Source organism: Elephantulus edwardii, unplaced genomic scaffold (assembly GCF_000299155.1).
Source record: "Elephantulus edwardii isolate Elephantulus edwardi_28Jun2011 unplaced genomic scaffold, EleEdw1.0 scaffold00091, whole genome shotgun sequence".
NCBI classification, from domain to species: domain Eukaryota; kingdom Metazoa; phylum Chordata; class Mammalia; order Macroscelidea; family Macroscelididae; genus Elephantulus; species Elephantulus edwardii.
In genome coordinates, this window is record NW_006399841.1 from 253,981 (window position 1) to 263,641 (window position 9,661).

The window sequence follows — 9,661 nt, forward strand, 5'->3', positions numbered from 1 at the left end:
AATAAAAAAATAAAAGAGGAGTGGGGACCTTTATGACGAAAATATTAAAACTATACAGAAAGGTGGACATCCTATACAGGGCTTTTGGATAGAAAGACTCAGCATTTTCATGTCAGTGTTTTTATCAATGAACTGTGGTCATTACAGAATTTGGAGGTTAACCCTATCCAGGGGCTTCAAGGAAGAAGGACTTGGTGAAGTGCTTCCATACAATTTCTTTTTTCCTTCCTCAGCCTCTTTCTCTCATAACCATGCAGTCAGAATTGACTCCTCTGAGAGGCTGTAATTGCACAGGAGGTGACTTTACTTTCTCTCTCTGAGCCACTGGTGGATTAGAACCACCAGAGCTCCTCTCCACAAAGAGTATACAACAAAGGAAATATTTTTTAATTGTAATTTTAACAAAAGTTTACAGAAAAGTTGTATTTTCCATTCATTCATTGTTGCACATTTTCCTTCCTACCCTGTCCAGTTTACTTAAAAAAAAAATTAATTCATTGTTGCATAATTTCCTCCTTTCTTCCAGTTCACTTAGCTATGCACCTCTTAGTGTGGACTACTGTTACACAGATAATGCCTAACCATAGATTCTTTTTAAACTGTTATTTCCTTCTGTTGCAGTGTAGTGTTCATTATTTATCCCCTTTCCTTAGCTTCCCCCAGTCCCCATGTCAGTACTGCTTTATAATAGTGGTGTTATACAGTATCTGACCTTTTGTGGCTGAGATATTTCACCCAGCATAATGTCCTCCAGGGTCACCCATGTTGTGTATTATTTTATGAGTTCCTTGTTTTTTAGTGCTGTGCAGTATTCCATTGTGTGAATATACCACAGTTTCTCTATCCATTTGTTTGTCGATGGGCACTTGGGTTATTTCCAACTCTTTGCTATTGTGAAGAAAGCAACAATAAAAGTGAGTGTCCATATATCTGTTTGGGTGGCAGCTCTGGTTTCCTTAGGGTATATTCCTGGGAGTAGAACTGCTGCGTCAAATGGTATTTCTATTTCCAACTTTTTGAGAAAGTGCCACACCACCATCCATAGTGGCTGCACCATTGTACACTCCTACCAGCAGTGAATAAGGATTCCAATCTTTCCACAAACTTGCCAGCATTTGTTGCTTGCTGCTCTGTTGAACTTTGCTATTGTTACTGGAGTGAGATGATATATCACAGTTGTTTTGGCAAAGGAAATCTTATGGGACAGTTCTGTTGTGTCAGAGTTCTTGTATGTCAAGGGGAGAAAAAAGTCCTCTACAGCACCTAATAGCAATAGCAATGAGTTCAAAATTATCTCAATTAAAATACACATAAGATTTTTGTTTGCTTGTTTGTGTGGCAGGTGGAGAATTTGCCAACAAATGAAAAGAAATTCAAATGGAGACTCAAATCAGAGCCAATGAAAAAGAAAAGCAATGACATGAGACTAGACTTAACAGATGACAAAACATATCATGAAACTATAATCAGTAAAGCAATGTGGTACCCACAGATGAAACAGAGAGCTTTGTCAGCCAGAAAAGAACACAGGAACAGACCCTATCCATCTGAGAACTCAACCGATGTTCAAGGTAGAATTTAAAATTGATGAAAAGGATGGTAAGATTAGCTAAGAACTTTGAAGTGGGAGTGGGGGAAATCAAATGAGATGGTCTTCTCTTTCTTAAATGAAAATAAATTTGAGCTAAATAAAAGATTCATGTATTCAAAATAAAACTATAAAACACTTAAGAAAAGAATAAGTGGATATACTTATAATGTTAGGATAAGGAAAACAGCACACAAATTCCAGGATTCCTACGGTAAATAAGAAATGTAAGAAATAGAAAAATTTTACATTTCTTTTTTTTCTCATTTTTTTATTATTAATTTTAATGAAAATTTACAGAGACTTTGGATTTCCATTCATTCACTGTTGCACTTTTCTCCCTGCCCACCCCGCCCTCCATAAAATTTTGCATTTTTTAATGACAAAACATACCATAAACCAAGTCAAACCAAACCAAACCCAGAAATAAATATAACATATGTGTGATGGACAAGTTTTGTCTCATTAATCCTCAGAGAACAAAAAGTCAATCCAAAATGAGTAAAGAATATAAACCAGTAATTTACAGAGAAATGCAGCTTATAAAAAAAAAGAATAAACATCTCAACTTCAATCCTAATTAGAGAAATGCCAGTTAAAACAGTAAGATGTCTTCTGTGTCTTGGCCCTATCAGATTGGCAGAGATCAATCAATTTGATAACAGCTGAAGCAGCGAGGGTGTTAGGCAAGCTTCACCTCAGACACTGTTGGTTGGGAGAGAAATTGATGCAACTTTTGGAAGGGTGATTTGGTAACGTCTGTTAAAACCCTTTGACCCAGAATTTAACGGCTAGGAGCTTTTAATCCACACAATTGCATTCTAAAGCTCTGCAGTTTAAGCAAACAAGAATGCTCAAGAAATGTTCTTGAAGCCAGAAGTCTTTCTCCGCTTTGGCTTTTCGGGGGCTTTTGTAGTTTTTTCGAAATGCAACACAGTCACTGGATGATTTGTTAAATTACTGGGCCCCAGCCCCTGGGTTTTAATTCTCTGTCAGCAGGGGAGGGGGCGGGGCACTGGTTTTCTGGTGATACGGATGCTAATGGCGGATCTCAAAGAAAGAGCCACTGCTTTAACCCTTTGAGGGGTCTGGGATGCACAAGATACTCAGGTGGCCCAGTGAGTGAGGAGCCGTGTTGCTACCCCAAATGCTTGCACTTCAAATCACCAGCTGGAGAAAAAGGGCAGTCTTCTCCCCATGCGATTTACTGCCTCTGAAAACCCACCTGAGGGTCAGCTATGGGTTAGTTCCACCTAGAAGGCTCACAACAACAGGATAAACAAAGAGATGGGGAAGGGGAGAGATGAGGTATTTTGAGGATCCAAAGGGGAAGGAGGCAGAGTGGAGAGAAAGAGTGTTCACACCTCTCTAGAGGTATAAACCCATCCACTGTTCCAAGAGAGATGGACAATCTCGATGTAATTTACAGCTTCTGGAAACTCTCCCTGGAGGGTCAGCAAAGAGGAGGCTCTGACTCAATGGTTTTTAGAGTTGGTTTGTTTTTTTGTAAAAAAAAAATTATTTTATTCATTTTAATGAACATTTACAGAGATTTTGGATTTCCATTTATTCATTGTTGCACTTTTCTCCCTGCCCATCCCTCCCTTCCCAGTTTGCTCCCCTCTTTGAAAAGTAAAATTCTTTCTTTGCTATACAATCCCGGCCTGGGGAGTAGAGGAGGAGGTGGGTGGGCGGGGTGCAGGCTGTCCAGAGTCTTGTCCTTAGGAGAGAGCCAGGCATGTGAATCCATAGGCTAGTCCTTAAGAGGAGCAAACAGTAGACTGAAAACCAAAGCGCTTCTAGGTGGTGGGTTCAAACCACTGACCTTTTGGTTAGAAACTGAATGGAGGGAAACCTAAATGGCTGACCCTAATCCACTAATTGGTCAGTTGCAGGATAATTGGTGGGAGGCTGAAAACAATGACAATCCTTTCATAATCAGGAACTACTTTCATCCCTCCGCTCCTTTTTAAATTCTTTTCCCCCTTTTTTATTATCATCAAAGCAAAACTTGGAGTAAAGTAACCAAATCTTAAGAGTTGAACTTGAATGTTTATAATGTGTGTGTGTGTGTGTATATATACGAATGTATACACCTATAATAAATATAATATAATCCATGACACCACTGCCCAGAATCAAGATATTTCACATCCCAGCACCTACAAGGTTTTCTGAGACCCTCTCCCAGTCTAGATACTCTCAACATCGTGTTTCAGCTCTACCTTTTAAATTTCATGTAAATGGAATTATAGTTATTCTTTTACTCTGTAGAGATCTTTTCATTAAGACAGGCAAATAATTTTGGAATGAAGGAAACTATTAATATGATGATGAGGGAGGGTATTCTGCTGAGCCTTGGCCACATTGTTGACAGTTTACAATCCATTACTGATAAAAATCAATGACTGGGAGATGCACACAATCTCAGATTCAAAAGGTTACTGGCACTGTTGTTTGGTTCACACTTGGTGGTCCCTCCTAGCTATGGCTCATGGGAACCATTAAGACACACCCAGGCAAGTTCCTCTGCTCTTGCCCCCTCACTTGGCTTGCCTGTCAGCCCTGATCCATTTTTAGCTGTACTTTTCCTGAGGGTAGAATCACAGAACTGGTTTACTGGTCAGAAAGAAGTCAAAAGATATCTGTTATTGTAAGTAAACCAGTGTAGAAATAAAAGTTTTATTTAAAAAAAGTATCTGTTAAATGTCAGTAATCTAAGGATATTTAGGGCTTTCCTACAAAATTCTGCATTTACAAGGCAAGTACCTTTCTTTGATTTTAAACTCTAAAGCACTCTTTTGCTAATTTCTTTTAGGCAACATCTTTCTGGTCCATCCAAATTGTTATGTGAAATAATTTTTTTCTTTGCTGTGTAATATATATATATTGGCCACACACACACACACACAATGCATTTTTTTCCATTAACTTATGAAGACCAAAAGAACAAACACATATCTCTTGGAAAAGTTCCAGCCAGAGAATACTCCTTCGAGGCAAAGATGATAAAGCTTCATCTCACATACCTTGAGCCTAAGTGTTTATTGCTGTTGCTATGTGCTGTAGAGTCAAAACAGACACATAGATGACCCGTCAGTGGGTTTTCAGAGGCAGTAAATAGCACAGGAGGAGGTTCCATCCTTCTCCCACGAAGCAACTGGTAGATTTGAACTGTATGCCTTTGGGATTGCAGCACACTTTCTCCCGACTCTTCCTTGGAGAGGGGCATCATGCTTGGAAAGGCGAAGGAGAGGAAGACCCTCAAATAGGTGGACTGACAAAAGCACAGTAGCAATGGGCTACAGTGTGTGAGGAAGTGTGAGGCTGGCCCAGGAGAGGGCAGGGTTCAGATGAGGTTCAGCTGTGACTCATACTCGTCTTGACAGCACCTAACAACAACAACATGGGTAGACACGTGGGTTGTTTCTAGCACTGGGCTATTATGAATAATGGTGTCACAAAAACTCTTTTAAAAATTTGAGTAAAAGTGTACAAATCCCATTGTTTTGTTTTGGTTTTTCCCCTGTTTGTGCTTTATTGATTATGTAGAGGCATTTGTCAGTCTCCATCTCCTCTCCATCCTTCATGACACAGCCTATTGGTCCAGCGGTAAGAATCTTCATTTCCCCCGACATTGAGACGCAGTCCTTGAAGGCTGCAGTCCTTGACCTTCTGCCACAAGTGCTTCAAGTCCTCCTTACTTTGAACAAGCAAGGTTGTGTCATCTTCATAACATAAGTTATTGATGAGTCTCCTTCCCATCCTGATGCCACACTCCTCATAGAGTCCAGCTTCTCGGATAATTGCTGCTTGTTGGTTGTCTGCCTTCAAATGGAGCACGACTCATAGCGACCCCATGAACAAAAAGCCTGAAGCCCCTCTACAACTATCAACATTTATCAAAGTTCATAGAGTTTCCAGATGCATGGTATTTAGGAAGTAGATGCCACTCCTGCTTCCAAAACAAATCCCATGGTTTTTCATTCATTCATTCATAGGCAATAATCCCTGTTAATTGTGGCAATAAATTTATTATCATGTCTACGTAAACCCTGATTTTCTATTGCAATTCCTTTTGCTCACGTTCTTTAATTTTTTCCCTTTTCTTTCTCCCTTTCTGCCTGCATATAATGCAAAGTACATATTTTGTTTCAGATTGTTGATTGTGCTATATACATTTTTGTAAATGGTACTGTTTTCAGGCACCATTGAGTCAACTAGAACTCACAGAGACCCTATGAGCAACAGATCTGAAACTTGTCCTATCCTCCAACACCCTAAAAAAATGTCACTGTTGCTGTTATTATGTGTCTTGGGAAGTGACTCGTTAGGTGACTCCTTAGCGGGTTTTCAGAGGCTGAAAATTTCTCAGGAGGAGATTGCTCATCTTTTTCTCTCAGAGCAGCTGGTGGATTCGAACCGCTTGCCTTTGGGTTGGCAGTACAACTCCTTCCTAGTAGGCCACAAGAGCTCCCTTGAGGATATAGTAAAGAATCAGATTTATAGGACCCGAGGGGTGGAATTAAGCCTTAGGTGGTACTGCCCCATAATCCACCACACTTACCTCACCAGTTAGCACGCCTATGAAGAATGGACAACAAATCACAGTCTCAATCTTGCCACACTGGTATTGCCAATCCCTTTAATTTTAGCTTTCCTACTAGAAATTCAAAGTTAGTTTTAAATTACTGTTTTTAAAATGTAATACTTTGGTCAAAATTTTATATTTTTTTTTAAAAAAAACCAACAAAAAAACAGTGGCCTATGGCTGTTCCAAGAAGCTCTTGCAAGCATTCAGCATTTCCCAGAGGATGTGTGGGCGTGTTTCTGCCCGGTGCCATAGTCACACATGGATGACGCCCCAGACCCACCCACCTTGCCTTGGAACGGACCACTCATTTCCCCACGAACAGGAAGAACTTAGCTGGGCTCCCCCAGGGAGATGTTTCTCATCACCAGCCACATCTGGGGAACATCTGGTGAGCTCATCCCAGCCCAGGGAGATGCTTTCCTGGAGAAAACATATCACTTAATCGATGCTGTTAATTCTCCCATGTTTCCTTTATTCTCTCCTTGTCTTCCTGCCACCGTCACCCCCAACACCAGCCCCTAAGCCTACCACCCATCCCCTCGGTCTCTGATCCTTCTTATTTCCCCATACACAGCCCAGCGGGGCGTCCTGTTAGAATATTTGTGTGTGTATACCGTCAAATCAGATCTGACTGGTACAGAAGGAGACTGTCCCTCGAATCTGGTGGATTCGAACCGCTCACCTCTGGGATTGCAGTGCAGCTTCTTGCCACTAGGCCACCAGAGCTCACCTCCTTTTAGGATATTAACTCTATTGCCCAGTTCCCTGAACAACACGCAGCATCTTCTAGAAATGGGAATGGCAAGAAATGCTAAAATTTATTAAATGGTGACAAATATCCCCACTTTATAGACTGAAAAACTGAAGGAGAGAGAGAGAGAAAGGGGGGAAGGGAAGGACGGAGGGAGGCAGAGAGATGGAGAGAGAGGGAGGCAGAGAGAGACAGAGAGACAGAGAGACTGAGACCTAGAGCCAAAACATGTGAACTCCCCTCTAGGCGTCATGAAACCAAACCCAACACACCTGCTGTCAGGCTGGTTCTGATTCACACCACCATCACCCTGTGTATGTGTCAGATCGAAGCTGTGCACCACAGGGTCCTCAAGCGCTCATGTCTCAGAAGCAGATCTCTTGGGCTTGTGCCTCTGGGTGGCTGTCAACAACCAGCCTTTAAGTCAGCAGTGAGCATACTAACCTGCTCTCGGGACTGGAGGCAGCTAGGCAGGTGATGAGTATGGAGAGCAGAAGGGAGGCTTGACAGAGGCTGCAGCTGCTAGGCTGAGTGTCTTGATGGGGCGGTGGGTGAATGGCTTGGAGGAGGGGGTTTCTGCCTGTCCACAGCCCTGAAGCCTGAGTCACTTCCACCCAGCTTCCTCCTGAGCTGCCTCGACCACACCTGGGCTTCGGCAGAGGTTCTGTCCAGACCCCCTCCCCATCTCCACCTCCAGCCTGCCCTCCCCTTTTGCCCTTGCTCCTTGCACACATTCCCAAAGAACATTTCTTTCATTCAGAAAGTCCTCACAGAGCACCAGAGACCAGGCAGCGAGCGACCAGATCAGACACAAGCCCTCACCTTCCCATTGCTCACAGTTCAAAGGGGTGGGGGGCGCAGAGACCATACTAAAAGAAGTATATGAATAAGGTATGCAACTAAGTCAGTCCAAGGCTAGGTATCAGGAATCTTGGTCAACGAGACCAAGAGAATGTAACCCAAGAACTGCAAACAGGGTCAGAGGTAGTCATGATGGGGGAACCTGGGTACAGAGAGGAAGAAACACGATGATATAGAACCGAGCATCTCATGCGTGGATCCATGTAAAATCAACACCATGGAGGCAGTCAAGGAATTAAAAGCCATGTTGAATTGGGGAAATTGGCTGTCAAGGACCTTTCTGGAGTTCTAAGGAGTAAGGGTGTCAGTGTAAAGACTAAGGTGCCCAATTCAAGTCTTGATGTTTCCAATTGCTTCCCAAGCATCTGCAAGTTAGACAAGGAATAAGAAAGGCAGAATTATTGATGCTTTTGAATTATGATGCCGGTGAAGAGTACTGACTACACAATGGACTGCCAAAAGAACAAACAAAGCTGTCTTAAAAAGTGCAACCAGAGTGCTCCTAAGAGGCCAGTGTGGTGAAATTTCATCTCACTTATTTGGGATGAATTTTCAGGAGCAATCAGTCCTTGGAGAATGACATCATGCTGGGTAAAGTAGATGCGTAAAAGAGAGGAAGGCTCTAAGAAGATGGACACAGTGCCACACTGGGCTTGGGCATGTCAGATCCAGACAGGGAAAGAGGTTCAAGGGTTCTTAGGAGTCAAGGTTGACTTGACCACACCCAGCAACATCTCATGTATAAACAAAAACTGTGTCGTGCCAATGGTAAAAGCACATATACACACACCAAATGGATTACAGTGTATGGGGTGGGGAAGGGTTTTGGAGGGAGGCAATGAAGAATGGTGAGAGTGCAAAGGTCAGCAAACCCCAAAGCCCAAGGAGACTTAATGGACTAAGGGGCTGCTCATTCAGCTTCACAACAACTCTATAGGAGGGTGGGGGTGGGATGGGCTGGGGCCGGATTAGTCAAGCCTCGTAGGCCCCAGGGCACAGACTTCAATCCTGGAGGTCCCGGGAGCCTTGGCTCCTGTTAACCAGATAGTGCCCTCTGCAGGGTCCTGAGTTCGCACACAGTGCATTCCAAGAGGGGCAGCCGGACTGCACCCTCCAGTGGCCTTTCGTATTGTTCTTCCCTGTGAAAGGTGAGGGGTGGGCTGACCTCTGCCTTTTCTTCTCGACGTGCACACTCAAGACTTCAGCCTTATTTCTACCCCAAAAGCCGTGTAGGCCAGATAAAACGGAACTCCCACCCCCACTAGGAGGGTAGAATGGAAACCCAGGGGCAGGGCTAATCACTGACAATTCCTCCAGAACCGTCCAAGAACCCAGAACGCCATAGGACAAGGACTAAGGGCTGGGGAGGGGCCGGGTCGGGCCCTCCCGAAGGCTCCCTGGAGGAGGCGGCGCCATCCGGGCCTTTAAAGGCGGTGGGATTCTGGCAGATTAGAGTGCTGAGAGCTTGTCTCGGCTAGTGAGCTGTTGTGGCAGGGCTGTGTGAGTGGGAAAACTCAAGAGGCGAGAAGGTTGGATCTGTGGGTGGGCTCCGGCCCCAGGGCACGAACCCCCAGCGCACAAGGCAGTAATGAACCTTGAAGTAAGAGGTGGCTTTGGGGGGTGGGGAAGCAAAGAAAGTACTGGACCTTGTTAAGTAGCCAGGGAAGGACCAAGCTCTTTTTTTGCCCCCTTCAAAGTTGAGGACGGCGGGCGAGGTGGGGGGAAGGAGATGAGGTGTGTGTGAACCCTGAATCCAGTTTAGGGTGTCCTGTCGGAGAAGGTTGGCCCTTGGGCAGAGATCAAGACCACAGATGACCCTTCCACCCCCTCACCCCAGAGATGACCCCCTTACCCTCCCCACCCCCCC